Source organism: Ambystoma mexicanum, chromosome 5p, assembly GCF_040938575.1.
Source record: "Ambystoma mexicanum isolate Mex_15411 chromosome 5p, UKY_AmexF1_1, whole genome shotgun sequence".
NCBI lineage: Eukaryota > Metazoa > Chordata > Amphibia > Caudata > Ambystomatidae > Ambystoma > Ambystoma mexicanum.
Window position 1 is genome coordinate 504,788,802 of NC_090930.1, and position 21,470 is coordinate 504,810,271.

The 21,470-nt window shown below is 43.9% G+C and overlaps 1 protein-coding gene across 1 annotated transcript in view; it reads left to right on the forward strand.

Annotated features, from left to right (window-relative positions):
• The window catches only part of SH3BGRL (SH3 domain binding glutamate rich protein like), a 525,471-nt gene that overhangs the window by 501,513 nt on the left and 2,488 nt on the right, over positions 1 to 21,470 (forward strand). The window lies entirely within an intron of this gene.

The following is a 21,470-nucleotide window of genomic DNA, read 5'->3' on the forward strand; positions in this document are numbered from 1 at the left end:
CATGGGACCTCCGTTCGAGCCTCTGCACTCGGCCCCGTTGAAGTTTCTGTCGTGGAAAACAGCGTTTCTTGTGGCCATCACCTCCGCACGACGGGTGGGAGAGATCCAGGCCCTTTCCTGCAAGGCCCCGTACTTGACTTTTCACGACACGAGGGTAGTGCTCAGGACGCACCCCTCCTTCATGCCCAAGGTACCGTCGGACTTCCATCTCAACGAACCCTTGGTGTTGCCTGTGTTCTTCCCGTCGCCTTCGTCGCCGGCTGAGAGGACTTTGCACTCGCTGGATGTGGCTAGAGCGCTGAAGTTCTACGTGGACCGCACGAAGTGTTTTCGGAAGACGTCACAACTCTTTGTGAACTTTGGACCTGTCAATCAGGGGAAGGCTCTCTCGAAGGCTTCCATTTCCAGATGGCTCTCCGGCTGTATCATGTACTGTCATCGGTTGGCAAACCGACCACTGCCTGGCCGTCCGAGAGCCCATTCCACCAGAGCGATCGCAGCTACCACGGCGTTCCTTTCTGGTGTGCCCCTGCTGGACATATGCAGGGCTGCTACGTGGAGGTCGACGCACACCTTCACGAAATTCTACTGCGTCGATCGGGATTCCAGGGAGGAGTCCAGGGTCGGCCAAGCAGTGCTGCGCAACCTGTTCGCCTGAAGTGAGCCTGGTGAGGAGGTAAGATGCTTAATGTTGAGTTTGATGTACTGCTTAATGTTGAGCCTTTGCCACCTCCCGTGGTTGTGCATGTGTGTACTGCTATGTATTCTTTATTCATGAGCATGTGAATCCATGCCAGACCCCATGCTGGAGAAGGAACAAGTTACTTACCTGTAACTGTTGTTCTCCAGCATGGGTCTGGCATGGATTCACATGCGAACCCTCCCGCCTACCCCTCTGCGGCTCTTCACTTGGTTATACTGCCACTTCACGTGCTTCCAAATCTGAAGATGGCTGCCAGAGGCGGTGCTTGGGTAGAGGGCAGTCATTGGCTGTGGTCAGTATGACGCAGAGACCAGTGATTGGTTATTACTACGAAAGACAGATCAGAAACGAAACTGATACTGGTTTTTTCTTTACCGAGGATTCCCAGCCTGACGACGGGGAATATTCATGAGCATGTGAATCCATGCCAGACCCATGCTGGAGAACAACAGTTACAGGTAAGTAACTTGTTCCCACTCATCCCTCTTGCCTCCACACACCCTCTTTGATGCTCTCAATCTGTCCCATCTTCTCAAACTGCTACCCTATCTCCTACCCTATCCCTTTCACTAAGTCTGGAACGAAAGGGTTGAAGAGGGATATCCTGGTCTCCAACCCAGGCCTCCCTATCGTCGATACCCACATTAAAGCTTCCTCGAGACAGATTCTCACCAACATCCTCTTTGATGTTCCCTCTCCAGACCGATCGACCCCTCATAATGTCTTTTCTCTCTCCCTCTCCCTCTCCCTCTCCCTTTTCCTCTCCCTCTCCCTCTCCCTTTTCCTCTCCCTCTCCCTTCTCCCTTCTCCCTCTCCCTTCTCTCTCTCCCTTCTCTCTCTCCCTTCTCTCTCTCTCTCTCTCTCCTCTTCCATTAATGGCAGTACCCGATGTGAGATCCTCTTGGCTTCCTTACATTCCTCCAAAACCATCATCAATGTCTATCTAAATGGTACTGTCTTGGTCCAGGGCTCTCAGCCCAATCCCCTCCTTTTCGATAGGTGCTTCCCGTGACTTATCTTTTTCCCTTATCCTGCTACTCCATGAAACACTTCTCTGGCTCTTCTGCCTCCTCTCTGGCACCTACCGCCTCTTCCTCACTGGCCCCTACGCCGCCTCTGACTACTGCCTCTGCCCACTCTCAGGCCCCTCAACCGCTTCCGCTGTGTGTACCGCACTCATGTACCCCACCCCGGAAGTCTTTCAAAAGTGGCAACGTTGCTACTCTAAAATCTCGCTCTGCTGTCAAACACTTCTATGACATCTGCCACCCCCTCAAAGACCTTGACCTGGATGTCCTCGCTCTCACGAGACATGGTTCATGGCCAGCTCTGACACAAGTTTGGCCCCTCCCCTCCCTGAGGGTTGCAAGATCCCCTCTGATCTCAGAACCAACCGGCCCGGAGATGGAGTGGCCCTGATCTTTCAGGAGTGGGTCCCTGCTTCTGTCAGTCCTACACAGACCTACTCCTTTGAATGCCTGGTCTGCAGGCTCTCTACCTCTCCTGGCCTCCTTTTGACTGTGGCCACCATCTACAGGTCACCTGGCCAGGTCACCCGCTTTCTCTCAGCATGGGCTGACCCTTTCCATCATACCCTCTGATCCAACACATTCTGACACACACCTTGGATGTTCTCATCTCCTCAGACATCCCTCTCTCTAACCCACTCACCACTCCTCTCTTGTACTGACCACTTTCTGCTCTCTTCCCACCTGAAACCACTTGTCCTGCAGACAAAGCCTACCCTAGCACTGCCACTGTCCTTCTCGATCATTCGACCCATGAAGTGAGTGTCAGTGGAAGCCATTCCCTCTACTTTCTCTGCCCCTCCTACTACTGCGGCTCAGTCACACTCTGACACAGCCTTCTCTAACCTGCATCTTTCTATCTCCAATACTCTGGACATCCTGGCCGCTGTCGTCATCTGCTTGACGCCTACCTCCAAGTGCAACTCTTGGTATGACTTAGACTTCACCACCCTGAAACGCAAGTGTAGGGTGGCTGAGAGGAAGTTTAGGGTTTCGGGTGCATCATCTAACAAACTGCTGTCTGCTCCAAAGGCAATACAGACTCTCTGTCCTTTCCAAGGGTCCATATCCAAGCCCGGTCTCTGCGGCATCTAACAACATGGCCAAACTCTTTAAAATCTGCAAGGAGCTGGCCAATCCTACTGCAGTCTCCACTTCTCGTGTTCCCCCTTTGGCCATCTGCATGGTGCTGGCTGTTATTGTCACCATAAAACCCAGGACATTCTGTCCTCACTTTCCACTTCCTTTACCTCTCTCAGGCCCCCTTCTGGCCCCCTCTTCCTCTTCCTCTCCTCTTCCTCCCACCTCCCTTCTCTATGTCAACACCCGACAATGTTTCTAGACCAGTCTGATCTATGAAAGTGCCATCCAAACAGGTGCTTCCCTGCTCTTCTAGAACTATCAAGGACCACATTCTCACCCTTGCTCTAGGCCTTGGCTGATTTCTGCAATCACTCGTTCACTACGGGATCGTTTCCCCTCTCTCCTCAAGCACTCCCTTGTGCAATACCTCCTTAAAAAGACTTCTACCAATCCTACGTGTCCGGAAAACTATCGCACCGATTTCTATCGCTCCTTTCCTGGGCAAACTCCTGGAAAAGCTGTCCATCTTCTAGCTCACTCTCCACACTGAATATGTTGGTTTCCGTCCATGACCATCAGTCTGGCGTCAGAGCATAAAGAAACCAGCAATTAATGCTTTTCATTCAGAAGATCCACAACATTCAACCCTACATACCATTCATTTCACTTCACCAAAACAAAATCCATGCACACTACAATTCTTATGACCAATTCATTAGGGTCAATACTCTAGTGTTCAAAAGTATATTACTATTTGAAATTCGATTTTTAATACAGTCTTCACAACTGGATAACCGCCTTCATCACATTCGGCAGTCTGTCTACACGTGTTTCGGGTTGTATTAGCTGGACTTGACTAAGTCCACTATGTACACCAACCCTCTTCAGGACAAACAGGATCATCAATCACATCCCATTCGATCTAACAGGGTGGATCACATTGCCTAAAACAACAATAAAAAATAAAAACCTTCAATTGTATTGTTCATCTTTTGTCATCCTCTTGATTTCATCACATACTAGTATTGTATAAAGGGTCTACATATAGCACACAATGTTGTATTCCAGTCCACCTTATCGTTAGGCGACTGAAAAACAACTCTTAAATGGAAAAATCCGGCATTGCCCTCTTGGCCTCCCTCATTTGTAAGAACCACCATATAAGGACACTGTCCAAAAAATTCATAGTATAATATTGTACCCAAATACATTTAAAGATATTTATTTTTCATTTGACCAAGCAAATACACTTACTCCAAAACACAGCGAATGAAGAATTCCCTCGAAGTGTCTCAAAAGTTCGATGTTAATCCTATACTTGTAGCCGTTTTACGTGGTCACTATCATAAGTACAACTCTTATGTTAGGGGATCATCACATTCCGACATGTACCTAGAACCAAATCGGAAAACATTCCTCATTTCTGTTTATTGGCTAAAATCAAAAGGCAATTTACCATTGTTTTCGTGCCCCCTCACCTTTTTATTAGGGTTATCTTCTTTACTCCAAATGTGAGCATCTCCCACTTTTGCCTTTCTTTTCCTTCACAAAGCTCAGTGGGCCTTACACGATAGACACCAACTGTGGAAATATTTCCTGTGAAGTAATAACATGAGTGTTTCTCAGTTTATTGTAAAAACAAGAGGACCGGGAAACCATTCCCCAATTGCGTCTTATGTATCACTGCCGTACTTTTCATGGGCTCCATATTTAAGTTCGTAAAAATCGCGGTATTTAGTTATACAGTCCACTTTCGTTCGCAAGTGTCCGCCCTATTTTTCAAGTGCGACTAACTACTGAATACTCCAAAAGTATCCCAAAAGAAATGCTAGCATTCTTCTTTCGCTTCGTTCTGCAACCTGATAGTGAACAAAACGGCAGCATTTCAGATCACACAGTGCTGCACGTCATCGCTACACATCTAAAATCTTCCCCAGTGATGGCTTCACGAGTCACGGCCACACTTATTTAGCCTTATGTATAACACTTACTGTCCACATGCAAGAAAGTCCATCAATACCTTTCCAAGTGCTCACATATAGCCCGTCCTGGCTTACCTGTTTTTCGTGAAAACGCTGCCTTTCGATAATACACGATAGACACGGTCGCCGTCGGTTGCCCTTTATATTGTCAGCTGATCAGTCTGACTCTCATCATGGGTATAGAAAGAGGACTAGTTCCTTTTATTACGCTTCCTGATTCTCTTTTACTCTTTCTATCGAAATGAAAGAATGTCTGCATGTCTTTCTTTTTGTATAGATATCCGGTACCTTATACCCACAAACAGTATCTACGCTGTGTTTAATTTCTTTTAGCGCATCAACAAGTGAAACACATCAATGTCATACTAGTTACGCGCTCAAGTCATATATCTTTCTCGGACTGAAAAATCCCGTTGTATCCGCTGTTCTTTCTGTATTCTGGAAAGAGACAATAATTGTCTAATTCTTTTTCTCTTTTTCGGATCAAACCACATACAGTGAGTGATTCAACCCTATTGTATCCCACGCTCCACGTTTATAAATGTCAACTTTTTTTTATCCTCTGGGACTGTGGGTAAAGACATCTGTCTCACTTTTACTCAATATACTTGGTGGGTTATGAGAGTATTCCATTCCACTGATAGATTTAATCCTTGTTTCACAGTATTGAGGGAATAAATCCATCGTTGGTCCATTTTGTGTAAAATATTCGCCATGTCTACCCCTCTTCTTGATGGACTCAGTTTGAAGAATGAACCATTTCAGGTCTGTATCTCGGTGTTTCGAAAAACGACTGATAGGAATACTTTACTCCATTTCTCTAGTTACCATCCGGTGGGACTACGGCAAAACCTTCCTTATGGTCAGTTTTTGCAAGTGCGGCGAAATTGTTCAGAGAAAAGAGAATTTGAAAAACATGCAGCATTTCTAAAGGACCGATTTAACCCCAAGTGGATATCCGAGGAAGTTAGTGAAGGATAATCTGAAAAGAGTATCCAATACGAGTAGAGATATTTGCCTTACCCCCGGAACAAACAGAAACAAGAACGGTTGGTTTGTGTTACTACCTACAACCCTCTGAGCAATGATATAAAAAAGATCATTAATCGCAACTGGGACCTCATTAAGCAACCTGGCTCCCTAAGCACGAAACCCATGTTTGCTTTAAAAAAAAGTAGGAACTTAAAGCAACAACTGGTACATACTTACCCAGAAAAACAGAAAGAGCCCACATTGTTCAATCAGTGGGGTTTACCTCCTATTTTAGGCCACTATAAATGTGGAAATTGTGTAGCCTGTCCACTGACAGAAATGAGGACAGAATTCATTCACGGGACGATTAAATGGCAATTGAAACATCACACAAACTGTAAAACTAAAAATGCAATTTATATCATCATGTGCCCATGTAAGTTGCTATATGTGGGAAAAATCACACGTGAAGTAAAACAACGCATTGGGGAACACAGGAGTTGCATTTGCAATAAGGTGGCGGACAATCCTTTAGTTGAACACTTTACAAGTTTGAAACACTGAGATCCGGACCTGAAATGGTTCATTCTTCAAACTGTGAGTCCATCAAGAAGAGGGGGAGACATGGCGAATATTTTACACAAAATGGAACAACGATGGATTTATTCCCTCAATACTGTGAAACAAGGATTAAATCTATCAGTGGAATGGAATACTCTCATAACTCACTAAGTATATTGAGTAAAGGTGAGACAGATGTCTTTACCCACAGTCCCGCAGGATAAAAAAAAGTTGACATTTATAAACGTGGAGCGTGGGATACAATAGGGTTGAATCACTCACTGTATGTGGTTTGATCCGAAAAAAAAGAGAAAAGAATTAGACAATTATTGTCTCTTTCCGGAATACAGAAAAAACAGCGGATACAACAGGATTTCTCAGTCCGAGAGAGATATGACTTGAGCGTGTAACTAGTATGACATTGCTGTGTTTCACTTGTTGATGCGCTAAAAGAAATTAAAAACAGCGTAGATACTGTTTGTGGGTATAAGGTACTGGATATATATACAAAAAGAAAAAAGAGAGATGCGGACATTCTTTCATTTCGATAGAAAGAGTAAAAGAGCATCAGGAAGCGTAATAAAAGGAACTAGTCCTCTTTCTATGCCCATTATGAGAGTCAGACTGATCAGCTGACAATATAAAGGGCGACCGTGTCTATCGTGTATTATCGAAAGGCAGCGTTTTCACGAAAAATAGGTAAGCCAGGGCGGGCTATATGTGAGCACTTGGAAAGGTATTGATGGACTTTCTTGCATGTGGACAGTAAGTGTTATACATAAGGCTAAATAAGTGTGGCATTGACTCGTGAAGCCGTCACTGGGGAAGATTTTAGATGTGTAGTGATGACGTGCAGCACTGTTTGATATGAAATGGTGCCGTTTTGTTCCCTATCAGGTTGCAGAACGAAGCAAAAGAAGAATGCTAGCATTTCTTTTGGGATACTTATGGAGTATTCAGTAGTTAGTCGCACTTGAAAAATAGGGCGGACACTTGCGAACGAAAGCGGACTGTATAACTAAATACCGCGATTTTTACGAACTTAAATATGGAGCCCATGAAAAGTACAGCAGTGATACATAAGACGCAATTGGAGAATGGTTTGCCGGTCCTCTTGTTTTTCCAATAAACTGAGAAACACTCATGTTATTACTTCACAGGAAATATTTCCACAGTTGGTGTCTATCGTGTAAGGCCCACTGAGCTTTTTGAAGGAAAAGAAAGGCAAAAGTGGGAGATGCTCACATTTGGAGTGAAGATAACCCTAATAAAAAGGTGAGGGGGCACGAAAACAATGGGAAATTGCCTTTTGATTTTAGCCAATAAACAGAAATAATCAATGTTTTCTGATTTGGTTCTAGGTACATGTCAGAATGTGATGATCCCCTAACATAAGAGTTGTAGTTATGATAGTGACCACGTAAAAAACGGCTACAAGTCTAGGATTAACATCGAACTTTTGAGACACTTCGAGGGAATTCTTCATTCGCTGTGTTTTGGAGTAAGTGTATTTGCTTGGTCAAATGAAAAATTAATATCTTTAAATGTATTTGGGTACAATATTATACTATGAATTTTTTGGACGGTGTCCTTATATGGTGGTTCTTACAAATGAGGGAGGCCAAGAGGGCACGTGCAGGATTTTTATTTTACATTTAAGAGTTGTTTTTCAGTCGCCTAACGATAAGGTGGACTGGAATACAACATTGTGTGCTATATGTAGACACTTTATACAATACTAGTATGTGATGAAATCAAGAGGATGACAAAAGATGAACAATACAATTGAAGGTTTTTATTTTTTATTGTTGTTTTAGGCATTGTGATCCAACCTGCTAGATCGAATGGGATGTGATTGATGATCCTGTTTGTCCTGAAGAGGGTTGGTGTACATAGTGGACCTAGTCAAGTCCAGCTAATACAACCCGAAACACGTGTCGACAGACTGCCAAATGTGATGAAGGCGGTTATCCAGTTGTGAAGACTGTATTAAAAATCGAATTTCAAATAGTAATATACTTTTGAACACTGGAGTATTGACCCTAATGAATTGGTCATAAGAATTGTTGTGTGCATGGATTTTGTTTTGGTGAAGTGAAATGAATGGTAGGTAGGGTTGAATGTTGTGGATCTTCTGAATGATGAGCATTAATTGCTGTTTTTTTATGTGATGTATTTTCACACCATGAGGTGGGTTTTAGATATGCAATATTAAATATTTTGTACGAAGGAAAAGAATATTGTATCATTTGTGATTATTTATGAAGAAGCAAATGTATAGATTGTCATCCTCTATCTATGGGTTCACCTCTGGTTTTGTACTATATATTTAGCCCGCAGAACCCTAGATTATTGGGCTATCCCCTTGTTTTGTGAATTGGCTTCAGAGCAGACAGTGGCACAACTGCTCTCCTGAACACCCGTGAAGATCTCTAATCTTGATTCCTGCCGTCCCTCTGTCCTCATCCTCCTTGACATTTACTCTGCTTTCGGCGCGGTCAGTGACGCCACCCTCATCAATCAACTCTGTGAGAACCTAGCATCACGGATCAAGCCCAGGCCTGGCTGACCACATTCGTCCTGAACCGACCCTCGCAGGTCCATCTTGGGTCCTTTCTCTCCACCACCTCTCTCTCCACATGTGGTGTCTCCCAGAGCTTTATCCTCTCACCCTGTCTCTTTAATGTCTATCGGGCCCCTTTGGCCCACTTGATCTCCAACTTCTCTTCTAACTTTCAGTGTTATGCGGATGACTCTGCTCTCTTTCAGGCTTCCCTCTGTGTCTCATGTCCCTCATTCCTGACTGTATCTGCGATCCAGGATTGGGGTGCCTCCAACGATCTCTGCCTTAATGCCAGTAAGACAGAGATCCTTCTCATTGGGACCCCTGCTCCCACTTTCCCCTCTCACTCTGGCCTCCCTCCCTGGGCCCTCTATGCTCACCTTCCTGTGAGGCAAAAAACCTTGGTGTCAACTTCGACCCCACGCTCTCTTCTCTCCTCACATCAGTCCTTGCCAAAAAGGCCCACTTCCAGCTGCACCTCCTCAGAGGTATTCTACCTTTTCTCACTTTCCCCCAGAAGCTCACTGTCTAGAGCCCTGGTTCTCTCCAGGCTGGACTACTGCCACAGCCTCTTTCTCAATCTACCTGCCTCTGCTCGCCACCCTCTACAACTAATCCAGAACAGGACTGCAAGACATATCCTTGGCCTAATGCCCTGAGACCGTATCTCTCCAACCTTGAAATCTCTCCACTGGCTCCTGGTGACTGCAAAGATCAAGTTTAAGACCCTCTGCATCATCCAAAAGGCTTTCCGAGGCCGGGGCCTGCACTGCATCCAACTCTCTCTCCATAAATGCCTTCCATCTATATCCCTTCACTCTGCTACCTCCAACTCTCTGAGGGTCAGACGCTTCTCTAGGCAGAGAGTGGGGAGGGGGTAGATCTCTCTCCTCTGCAGGTGCCTCAGTCTGGAACGGTGTCCCTGCCCTCTTACTTGAGCCGGATCACCTGAAATTCCAAAAGCAGCTCAAGTCCTTCTTTTCACCTCTGCCTTCTCTCTCTCGCTTCCCTGCTAACTTACCTGTCTGCTGTGCTGAATGGTTGCCTGGTACCCTCAGGGTGTCACTGGGTACCAGGCTCCTCCTACCCAGTATTCCTTGAACAGCCTCCTGGCCTACCGCGCACTTGGGGGCTGCAAGCAGTAACCCCTACAGTGCCCTGCCTCCTAGCACTTACCTAGAGCTATGCTGCCCTGGCTGCGCTTCCCCTTCTCTTCCTTCTTGCACTTCCCCCCTCTCCCCTCCCCTTCCCCCCCTCTCCTTGCACGTCCCCCTCTCCTCTCTCCTTCCACTTTAGTGTCAGACTGCACAAGGTCTAGTAGGATTGTTTGCCTTGTTTTCCCTCTGTCTTCACTCCCTTGTCTTGTGGCACCTTGAAACACTTGTGTACAGGTGCAATATAAATGCCATATCATATCACTTTGCTGATGACACTCAAATCTTTGGTCATTCCTTTCTTCCCTCAGCCATTACCAACGGTCTCACCAGTTCTTCACTGGATGGCTCTCTGCTGCCTGTTGCTAAACTCTTCAAAAACAGAAGTCCTTTTCATCCAGGATTCTAGTACCATCCCAACTATCTTTCATCTCCTTTCTTCCTCACCGTCTTGCTTCCAGGGCAAATGCTTGCAGCCTTGAGGTCCGCTTTAATAAAGACTGTTTGATTGCAGCAATTCAGTTCTCCCTCTGCTGCTTGTATTATTTTACTCTGCATGATGTGCCAAATGCTCCCTAACAGCTTCATGCTGAGGTTTATGGGAGGCAAGAACCTTTGGCTCCTGGAGAGGTCTGCTTTAATCTGAGGAATGCATGTGCCCATTTCACATTCCTTAGTATGTTGAGTGTGAGGAGTTGGATTCTGCTGTGCAGAAGTACAAGGATGAGTATGGGTAAAAATGCCAGCTCAGCCCTTACAGTTAAGGCAATCATAAAATGAAAATCTGTACAATTAAGAGATATACCTCCTCCGCCTTTTGTGGTAACGTGGGCCGATGGAAGGCTATGCTCTTAAGTGGGCTGTGAATGGGATCCGGTAGTGACCCAAACTCAGTAATGCTGTCCAAAAAAGACTGAAAAAATGCAACAGACTGAAGAAAGTAGCACTCTGCGCATGACTACAGGTGTGATGGGCAAATTAACAAATGCAAAAAAAGGATGTCTTTGGGTGAAAGAAGGTGCAGTAGTCACTTCCTAAGTGAACCAAGGGGGTAGTTAAATTGGTGGTTAACAGTACCTCGTTTTGCTTCTTTGTAGGGTTAACAGCATTAAACAGGCTTTTGAACGTTAATGTGAGTGGATTGAGCTCCGTTTGGTACGGTGGATCTGTTGTGGTAGTTTAGGTATTGGAATTAGAGTGTCGAATGTATGGGAGGTTCCAGAGAGGGACGGTTGAAGGGATTGCCAGAGGATGTGAAGGAAGGAGCTGTGACTATCGCTGGTATACAAAGAGACATATCAACTATATTGACTGTGTTACTTCAATTTGGTGACGAGCGCCAGCGGAGCGGAACCGCCACGCGTACCTACAGTGCTGCAGAATCTGGAGGAAGCGCCATCAATATTGCCCACATCACTCGGTCCTAGGGAGGAGCGCTGGGTGAATCAAGGTAGGCGCACAGCAGGAGCCTAGCAATTGAAGGCCTCAACGCTGTACTGAAAATATTAGAGGAAAGGACCCTACATCATCGATTTTACTTGATGCCATCTTGGAAACAAGCAGAAAGAGAATCATAATAGTCGCTTTGCTCTTCCTCGTCCCAGTGGGGTGGAAACACTCTTTATTTTGAGATTTTCTTTTGTGGGTGTGTATACAACAAGTGTTAAACACACATCATTACTATGGCAATGCAAGGCTTCACTGTAGATCCCCTAGAGAGCTTCCTCCCAAATGTGGCACAGCCGACTGTGCCATGGCCAGAATGGAAGGAATATTGGTACAACTATATAAAGAGAGTAGAACCATGAAGATCTCACCGCAGAGAAAAAGAAAGTACAGTTACTACATGCATTAGGTCCTGAAGGACAATGGAAACAGAGAATTGCCAGTGCTGACAGCTTTGGATGCCAGTGACGTAGATGCACATGAACAAGTGATAAGACAACTTGATTACTATTTTGCGCCGGAAACTAATCTAGCCATAAATGGATTTAATTTTTTTACCAGAGTACAGAAAGAGGAAGAAACGATGGAGGAATATGTTTCAGCATTAAAGAAATTGCCATTGACCTGTAGATTTAGTGCTGGTATGACTTAAGAATTGATACAGGGTCAAATAATAATACACACCAAGGACTCAACAATCCAGGACAAACTGTGGATGATAGTAGATCCATCTTTACAGCAAGCACTGGCAATCGCGTAGAGGATAGAACACACTCCGAGATGTTCCAAAGAAATAAAAGATAAAAAGAACGAAGTAAAACAAGTGTCAAGTAAAAGTCACCAGCCATGTGTAGCAGTAGTTAAAAAGAAAAACGAACCACAAAATGAGAAGGACGATTAAGAAAGCAGCAAGTTTAATTCCAAGAACAAGAACCGAGGAAACATTTTTGGAGGCAAGCAAATGTCTGCCATGAGAAACGCATACAAGAGACAAGATGGCAGTGACAGGGATAGATGTTTAAGGTGTGGAAGAATAAGACACTACGCATCATCTAAACATTGTCCAGCGATTGACAAGATATGCACAGCATGTAAAGGGAGAGGACATTTTGCTGTATGTAGAAGTAAAAAGGAATATCAGTAATCCAAGAAGATTCAGAGTCCGGAGAAGAGAAGATAGTAGTTGTGCGTGCCTCCAGAAGATGTAATGACGATGAATTAAAGTGGCCTACAAGTGAAATAATAGAAATTTGGGCGTTCAAGTTAATGGTAGATAGTTGCTCGCCATACACAATTATCACAGAAACGAGGTGGCGAATTGTAACTTCAGGAGGTTTGAGAAAAAGACTTCACTGGTCTGGTATTCTGAACCCAGCAGGGTTTGAAGGGTCAATGATAAATTTGATTGGATATTTTACAAGCAATGTGCAGTTCAAAGATTGTTCAACCGAAATCAAAATATATGTGGCCAAGAAAGGGGTGAATGTTTTTGGATGGAAAGACCAAGCTAGACTTAAAATCTGTTTATATCCCTGTGAAAGTGACCCTGTGCTGTATGTAGAAGAAAGGAAAGAGCGGTGTGGAGACACCAATGCACAACGTAAAGAGGTTTTCAAGGCAAAGTTGGGATTGCTAAGCAGATATGCTCATACGATCATTCTAAAGCCCAATGTCATACCAGTTGTGCACAAGAAAGCGAGACCTGTTCCATTTGCATTGATGGGAAAATTGGAAGCAGAGTTTGATTAGAAAAGGAAGATGTGATTGAGAAGGTAGAATCATCACTATGGATGAGCCCAATCATAGTAGCATTGAAGAAGAATGGCAAGCTCTGAGTTTGTGTAGGCTTATGGGACCTGAACACAAATATCCTGGTGGATAATTACACTATGCCAGTTATAGCTGAGATGTTAAAACTGTATAGAGGGAGCAGATGTTTTAACTGCATTGGATTTATCCAATGCTTATCATCAAATCAATTTGACGGAAGATTCCAGAGATTTTACAGCTTTCATTACTCGCTTTGGGATGTTTAGATATAAAAGTATGCCGTTTGGGCTTGCTTCAGCAGCAGCTGTATTTCAAAGAGCGGTGACTCAAGTGTTAAAAGAACTCAACGGAACATTAATATATGCGGGTGATATAATTATATTCGGAAAGGGATCTAAAGAACATGATGAAAGATTGAATTTGGTGCTAGAAGCATTAGCTAGGAAGGGCCTTAAGTCGGAAAAAGCTAATGTAAATTCAGAGAAAGTGAAGTTGGGCCACATTGTAAGTGGTAAAGGGTATCGACCAAAGGTAGATGCTGTAAATGCTATCGAAAATGCTCCAGCCCCAGTAGACAGGGATGGTGTGAGGTAATTTTTAGGGCTCTGTGATTAGTATATCAAGTTTGTACGGGACTTTGCCTGCATCACAGAACCTATACAGAAGTTGTTAAAAAAAAGGAACAACGTTATGATTGGACTGAAAGGTGTGCTGAAGCATTTAGAGAGATTAAAGATAGTATTTTTAATGTTGTTCACTTAGGTGTGTTTGTTGTTGGGAAGAAAACTATACTCGCCGTAGATGCAAGTGGTGTGGGTTTGGGAGCACTCGGCTATAGGGTAAACAAGCAAAAGTAATTTGTTACGCCTCAAGGGCTGTGACGGAAGTGGAAGGATGACATTCTGTGGTTGAGAGAGAGCTATTGTCCTGTGAATGGGGCATACATTATTTTCGTAAATAGGTTTGGGGAAGTAAATGTACTTTGTGTAAGGATCACAAACCTTTGTTGGAGTTGTTGGGTGTGAATGGGTTGTGTAAGGCCACACCAAGGTTAGGGAGACTCCGTGTAAGGTTGCATGGTTATGATTTCACAATCTGGTATGTTCCAGGTGTAAAGAAATAGTCGCAGATATTCTTTCACCGTTGCCAGTTGAGAATGGAGAAGTCAAAGAGGAAGATGAAGAGGACGAGGTAGTGCCAGTTGTACAAGATGTTTTATCTAGGAGTGAGTGGTTGAGGAATTTAAACGGATGATGTACTTAGTAAAGTGTTCACTGTTAAAGGTTGGCCGGCTAAGAGTAAATTGGATAAAGTGTAGACCATTTTAGGAAGTCAGGGAGGAATGTTCTTTAGAAGGTGAGATGGTAATAAGAGGTGACAAATTAATGCCCCCAAGCGATTTGAGGAAAGATTTAATAGAAAAGGCTCATGAGGGGCATCCAGGATCAACCGTAACCAAACGAAATGTAAGACTGAACTACTGGTGGCCAGGCATGGATTTAATGGTGGAGAGATTTGTAAGAAATTGTTGGATGTGCCAGAATTCTGATAAGAGCTGTAAAGCTTTAAACATTTCAAGTTATCCAGTGATCAAACTTGGTGTAGTTTGGGAATAATTGGGAATTGATATTGTAGGGCCATATCAGAGACTTGGAAGAGAAATGAGAATTCTAATGGTGTAGAGCACCTGCGTGGACTATGAAATAATATGTTGCACCATGTTTTCTTTGTATTGCATAGAATGTTGATTTGTAGTGATTCTTACACAGAGTACCTGCGTGGACCAAAACTAAATCACACCATGTTCTTTATATTGCATAGACTGTTGATTTAAGTGACTTTTTTACAGTGTTTTGGTTATCAGTCTCATAATATTTGTAGTTTGACATGTTCTGTTTTGCATTGTTTTAAGTTTTTTAATGTTTTGTTTGTGGGGAGGGGGCTTTGTTGTGGTAGTTTAGGTATTGGAATTAGAGTGTGGAATGTAGGGGAAGTTCTAGAGAGGGACGGTTGAAGGGATTGCTAGAGGATGTGAAGGAAGGAGCTGTGACTACTGCTGGTAAACATATAAAGAGACAAATCTATATTGACTTTGTTACTTACTTCAAGATTGTGTTGGCCCAAGCAGCAAGCAGGCGTTTAGCAGGGGTGACTGCGGTCACTCTGTGTGGTTTGAAGGAGTGCTATTGGTGATGCCGATCAGGGGGATCACCAGGATTTCTTCGAGGTGGGGCTGGGTCGAGTTGGGTTGTCCCCACTGGGAAGAGTCGACCAGTGACGTTCCAGTGTTGCCAGTCAGCGGGCGACAGTCATGGAATTGGTGAACAAGTTGATCTGTGAAGCGGACATTTGAATGAGTTTGGTCCCGGCATCGAGCAGTTGATTCAAACCTAGCTGTTGACAGGCTCAGCAAGGGCACAATAAAGTATTGAGCTGTTTCGAGATTCTGACGATACAGTTCGATATGAGTCGGGGAGCACAAAAGACAAGGTGGCATATTCCCTCTGGTGCTATGGGCAGTGAACATAGTGTGACTGGTTTGGTGCAGCAGAACAGGGAGCATCAGCTGGTCTGGTCCTCCGGATTATGTGAGGCCTGCTCTGCGGGGACTAAAGGACAGAATGGTTCCATTCAGAGTCTGCTCTCCCTGCTTTAGGAGATTCTGATTCAGAGTGGCAGGCGCCGGTCCACAGCAGGAGTCGCCCCCAATGTGCCCTGGGCATGGGTAGGAAACGGAGCTCCCCTCTGCTTTGGACTGCTCCTTCACTTCAGACTGAGCTCTTTGGAAAGTACAACCCTCCCAAAAGAGGTCCTGTGAATCCTTCTCAGGTGTGGTGTTCCAGAGTGAATCTAAAAAGTGGTGAGAGACCCCCTTTTTTTTTTTTAAAGGCAAAAGCCGAGGTGATTGGGCTAAAGCTAGAAGCCTTAGTGATTCAATCCCTGTTCCTAAAAGAAGTGTACCGTGCCCTTCTGACATCACAAGTGGAGTGGACAGGAAGGAGAGCGAGGGTGAGGAAGGATAGCCCAGAGGCAACGTGTTTGTCTTGGATGCAAGACCACACAGCACCACAGAGGTTTGAATCCCGATTCCACCATTAGAAACCACAAGGCTGGTATTTAGCGGGTTATAAATGAACAATTCAATTAATAAAATGGTGGAAGTCTCCTTGCACTGGACATCCATCCTGTCTACTCAAACCCCTCCCCATACCCGTCTTACTAGGATCAAAGCCAAAGGCCTTTAGAAATGCAGCACTCTGGTGTGAGGCTACACCCTATGAATCGGTGTGATCCACAGATTCAGTGGCCATAGGCAGGTTTAAGGCTCTGGGAGAGCGGGAAAGGGCTCCATAGGGGACACTGGTCAATACTGTTCAAAATACTGCCTAGAAACGTTTCCAAATTCTCTCCCCATGCATGTGTTGGTCTCCCTGCCCCAGTCTTCTCTTGGCTCTACCCACCTCTCTCCCCTGCTACTTGCTTTGCAGTAGCATTGCAGATCAATTTGAGCACTCTCTTTAGACTAGACTGTTGTGGCAATCCTATAGGGCACTAGTTTGCATCCTCTCGTGGACGGCTTAGCACTTCTTCCTTCCTAGTTCAAGAAATTGAGTACAATTAAATTGGCTAGTTACACCATTTGCTAGTGGGAAGAATCTGGCAGAAATGTAAGTGAAGGGGCATGAATAAATGTCCCTGAGTTGCCTTGAGTGAGCACAACAACAGGCCTGGCAGATGGGGCAAAGGGAGGGTGATTTCTCCCTCATCCATTTTTTTTAATAGGTTGAAATGCAGCCTCTTACATCACAGATTACTGAAAAACTCCAGTGGGCAAATAAGTGGTTTTGGGGTTACTCGGGCAGGGTCAAACTCCCTTCCACAGACAAACTTGCTATTGAACATCGCCTACGGCCATGCCCAATGAGTCCACTAGGTGGCACTGGGGTTCCCACAGCAGGGCCTCCAACCCTGCATTGGTCCACATAGAGTGTATGGAGCATGCCCTACACAATACAAGTGCCCAGTACTGTGGAAATTTGATATAGCATTAAAATAAAATGTCAGTTCAGAGAAAAAAACGTTGGTTGTAGGGCCGGTAATGTTAAGATGGCCTGATTAAAAAAATATATATATATTCCTTCTTAAAAGAACGTTAAAAGATTGATAGCTCTGGCACCTTCATGTACAGTTCATGACAACATATGCGGCAACATGAATTACATGCATGTAACTAAACTTTGAACTGAATTTAAGCAATGAAAAATACTCAAGGAGAATGAAGAATGTATGTTTTGCTAACATTGTGTGTGGGACAGCAATAAAAGAACCCGGAGAACTGTAAACATTTAAAAAGACAATATTCCTGAGTAGTTTACTTACTGAGATTTTATTTTAGCACTGCATGCCTCTGCCTGCCTCATGGCTGTTTTTAAAAATGGCACTGGCACAATTATCGTGGCTTTAGTGTCCGAATTTCTTGGGTTTTGTTGTTTTTCGTTACACCCATTAAATCCCGGTCAGAAACATTTTAAATTAATGTATATCTCGGGAGGATAGCTCAGGGGCAATGGGCTCGCCTAGGAAGCAAGACGACCGAGAACCAGAGGTTCGATGCAGCGGGTCCGCGCATGGGTATTAAGCACGTTATAAATAACCTATCATATCACAGGCACAAAATCTAAGTTTCGGTTCTCACTGGAGCTAAGGAAGAAAGAAGTAGTCCGTTTGTGGGTCCCTTAATAGTGCTACAATAACAAAGCAAAAGGACTGATGGAGGACAACTTTGCAGATCTGTAAAAGCCTTTATAGCGCGGTCAACAGGCAGTGGCGGCACGTCCATAATAGGTGATGAGTCACAGATCCACCCTCATTATGGACGAGACACTACAAAGCCTACAGAAGCAGGAACACTTGGTTTCCCTTTAGTTTGTAGTACCCCAATGCCCATGCTCACTGCCAGGGGTATTTTGCTTTCCCAAGCTTCCATGGATTGTTGGTTGAGCAGCCTGGGCACCTGCATGGACACATTTGTAGAGGGCTTGCCTGTACATTGCCACCCATTCAGAAGGCCTGGGGCAATGGTTTCTGACACTCTGGCTCCACCTGACACGCCAGCAACCAGGCAGGGCCTATCTGCTTCCTGTCTGCGTGGCATGCAGGAGCCAACAGGCTTGGAGATAAACTGTAGAGAACGTTGAGCTAAGCTAGAGGGGGCACAGGGACTACGTTCGGGCAACAAGCATGGATGTTTTATCACAGTAGCACAACAGGCCTTATGGCGAAAGGCAAAATTATTCATGTTACATGAAATACTGACTTTCATTGGTGAAGTGAGTATGTAGGGTTTCTTACAGCAGTATAGCATGTATCATTGGCATTTTGAGCAAAGCCATAATGAACATTTTGATGTACCCATACTGGCCTACATTATTGCAGCCAGGATCATACATGCCAACATTAGCCCTTCCATTCAGGAGACACTAATCTAGTCCTGGTTTTGACTTTGCATTCTGGGACTTGCAGTTCTGAGATTTATGATATCCAGGACTTCAAGTCCCAAAATGCAAATTTAAAACCAAGCCTGGACTATTGTCTGCAGAATAGAGTGCATAATGTTGCCATGTATGCTAGTATGGACATTCTTTCTTACAGTAGTATTGCATTTTTTTACTGCCATTATGGACGAAGCCAATATGTGTTCTTACGTGGCCATAGTTGCCTACATTGGTGCAGCTAGCATGGACTTGTTTTCTTATATTGTACCTGCATTATGGGCAAAGCAAACATGATTGGGTTCTCATGTGGGAAAACTGGCATATATTTGTGCAGCCAGCATAAAAATATTTTTTTACACTGGCATATATTGTGGACAAAGGCATCATCATGAAAATGTGTTGGAGATTGCTACTGTGCTCCATTGGTGACTTGGCATCTTTTGAAGTTTTGTATGTTACCTCATGAAACAGATAGTAAACGGTGGCTTTTTACTCAAACTCTGGAATCTCATGCTGACTGATCGATCAATTGAAAAACACTGCTGAAGGATAGCCTTCGTTTTAAATTGTGGAAGGATTGATCCCTTGCCTCTAAAGGATGTGTACATTTACTCAAAATGATTCCCATGACAAAATGTCTTTTCAGAGCAAGTTTCTTAAATGGTCAATCTACTTTCTTCAAACATTTAAGGCACTAACACCCGCATCACATATTTTCCTTAAAGGATAATAAAGGGCCATTATCCAGTTTAGTTTTTCTGGGACTTAAAAACAAAGATGAAATGCTAATTGTGTCCCTCCAATAGATTTGTCAATGTGCCTTATTTTCAATATTACTACTAGGCATCAATGGAATTACAAAATTTAGGGTACCTCATAAGAGTTTATGTTCCATGAGCATTTAACGTAAATGAATGACCTAAAAGCCTTGCATAAGGCGTTTACGCCGTTCATTCACATTAAAGCTCATTTTACAGGATTTGTATGGCAGAGAGGGGGAGAATGCAATTTGCATTTCAACTGCCTCTCTTCTCCACCATTCAAATGCTCCAGCATATGTGAGGGCATGGATTTTAATGCTGGCTCAAACCCTGGAGATTCCTATTTCTTATGCCAGCTATGTGCAGCAGCATAAAGCTGACGGAACCCAATAGGGATCCTTTGTACATGTTGCTTATCATTCTCGCATGGCAAGCAGCGTTCACAAGTAAAAATTAACCGCTGCCTAGCATGCGAGCATGTCAGGCAGCGTTTATCCACTTTGCACGGCAGAGTACATAACTTCAGGACACATGCTTTTTGCACGCCATGTGCTGTGCAAGTGATGAAAATTTGACAGCGGGGACCTGGCATTGCCTTAGCGCAAACGTACCAGGTCCTAGTCATCAAATTATGTTATTGAGCAAAATTAGCTCCATAGAGAATTCTTTAAATATGAGATTGGCCAAGTTGTCCCCACCCCAACAAATAGTTTAGTACAATCATTTTAACAGCATACTCCTTGTAGCGATATCTATTTTGCAATGAAGGATTTACGCAACATGAACACATTTTCTTGGAGATGGTCGGAGATTATTTTGTTAGTGAGGTTAGGGCTATAATAAATGTTCGTTTTTTAGACAAAATCATGGCCTCTTTTTTTTATCGAACCATTAGATGGTTTTCAGTATGAAACTACCAGCTCTCCATGCATTTTTCTGGAAATATTATTCCCCAGCTAAATTATTGCACGGAAAGCCGAGCACCATCATTTAAGTAAAACCATCCTGAAACCTATCTTTCTACTCGTATCTGCCTACACTATTCGACCTGTGCCAACATAATCCGTTACCCACTAAAGAACAAATTATTGTTTAGTATGAAAACTCCAGGAAAGAGAAACCGGAACTATTCATATTCATAGCGATACCTATATTTAGGCTTGTCGTGGTCAGGGTGTGGATGGAAACCCACCCCAATCACTTGTTCAATTATATCAGGAATTAATCTAGTTTTATCAAACAGAATAAACTATCGACTAAGCCAGAGGTTGATTTTGAGAGCTTTTGTGTGATGTCGACAACATCGTTCTTTGACTTAGACTGCTTTGTCGCTCTATGATCTGATGGGCATTGCCCATTGTTTTGTTATTCTTCAGACCTTAATTCTTATTGGTACTCCGGCTTTGCAAATCAAAAGAGAGGCCATACAACATAAGAGTACTTTGTCTCAGGAAACCTAGTAACCGATCAACCGATCGGAGTTGCCCATGACCCACTTGTAATTGGAGGAGAACCCTGATGAACTTGCATGGAGAATTTGTGATCCAGAGCTTGAGCTTGGTGCCTATTCTGCATGTGACTGAATAAGATTGGTTTAAGGACGTATGGAACGCTGTTGTGGCATGCTGGGAGATTATATACCACTTTAACTTTCTCAGTGTTCATGATCAGGGGGATTCCAAACGGCCGACGCATGAGAAGAGTAGTGTGCATGTGTTCCATTTTCGTCTTCGGCAAGCACTTTTACTATACTTCCTCTATGGAACGCACTAGTCATCTTATATGAGGAAGTTAAAGTTAAGGCACGGTTCTGCTAGTTGGCGTTACAATTTTTTTTTTCGTTTTGTCTGTCATTTATTGTGACACTGATTAACACATTTCAAGGATGCTACTGTTATACACATTTTCCAACAGCACTCTAGTACGTTCTGAATTTAAAATGAAATCCACAA